Raw genomic sequence first — 1630 nt, 5'->3', positions numbered from 1 at the left:
TTACTCTTTACTCTTTACTCTTTACTCTTTACTCTTTACTCTTTACTCTTTACTCTTTACTCTTTACTCTTTACTCTTTACTCTTTACTCTTTACTCTTTACTCTTTACTCTTTACTCTTTACTCTTTACTCTTTACTCTTTACTCTTTACTCTTTACTCTTTACTCTTTACTCTTTACTCTTTACTCTTTACTCTTTACTCTTTACTCTTTACTCTTTACTCTTTACTCTTTACTCTTTACTCTTTACTCTTTACTCTTTACTCTTTACTCTTTACTCTTTACTCTTTACTCTTTACTCTTTACTCTTTACTCTTTACTCTTTACACTCTTTACTCTTTACTCTTTACTCTTTACTCTTTACTCTTTACTCTTTACTCTTTACTCTTTACTCTTTACTCTTTACTCTTTACTCTTTACTCTTTACTCTTTACTCTTTACTCTTTACTCTTTACTCTTTACTCTTTACTCTTTACTCTTTACTCTTTACTCTTTACTCTTTACTCTTTACTCTTTACTCTTTACTCTTTACTCTTTACTCTTTACTCTTTACTCTTTACTCTTTACTCTTTACTCTTTACTCTTTACTCTTTACTCTTTACTCTTTACTCTTTACTCTTTACTCTTTACTCTTTACTCTTTACTCTTTACTCTTTACTCTTTACTCTTTACTCTTTACTCTTTACTCTTTACTCTTTACTCTTTACTCTTTACTCTTTACTCTTTACTCTTTACTCTTTACTCTTTACTCTTTACTCTTTACTCTTTACTCTTTACTCTTTACTCTTTACTCTTTACTCTTTACTCTTTACTCTTTACTCTTTACTCTTTACTCTTTACTCTTTACTCTTTACTCTTTACTCTTTACTCTTTACTCTTTACTCTTTACTCTTTACTCTTTACTCTTTACTCTTTACTCTTTACTCTTTACTCTTTACTCTTTACTCTTTACTCTTTACTCTTTACTCTTTACTCTTTACTCTTTACTCTTTACTCTTTACTCTTTACTCTTTACTCTTTACTCTTTACTCTTTACTCTTTACTCTTTACTCTTTACTCTTTACTCTTTACTCTTTACTCTTTACTCTTTACTCTTTACTCTTTACTCTTTACTCTTTACTCTTTACTCTTTACTCTTTACTCTTTACTCTTTACTCTTTACTCTTTACTCTTTACTCTTTACTCTTTACTCTTTACTCTTTACTCTTTACTCTTTACTCTTTACTCTTTACTCTTTACTCTTTACTCTTTACTCTTTACTCTTTACTCTTTACTCTTTACTCTTTACTCTTTACTCTTTACTCTTTACTCTTTACTCTTTACTCTTTACTCTTTACTCTTTACTCTTTACTCTTTACTCTTTACTCTTTACTCTTTACTCTTTACTCTTTACTCTTTACTCTTTACTCTTTACTCTTTACTCTTTACTCTTTACTCTTTACTCTTTACTCTTTACTCTTTACTCTTTACTCTTTACTCTTTACTCTTTACTCTTTACTCTTTACTCTTTACTCTTTACTCTTTACTCTTTACTCTTTACTCTTTACTCTTTACTCTTTACTCTTTACTCTTTACTCTTTACTCTTTACTCTTTACTCTTTACTCTTTACTCTTTACTCTTTACTCTTTAC

This window comes from Topomyia yanbarensis, unplaced genomic scaffold (genome assembly GCF_030247195.1).
Source record: "Topomyia yanbarensis strain Yona2022 unplaced genomic scaffold, ASM3024719v1 HiC_scaffold_59, whole genome shotgun sequence".
NCBI lineage: Eukaryota > Metazoa > Arthropoda > Insecta > Diptera > Culicidae > Topomyia > Topomyia yanbarensis.
The sequence above is the reverse complement of the archived record's forward strand: the minus strand, read 5'-3'. Positions refer to the sequence as shown.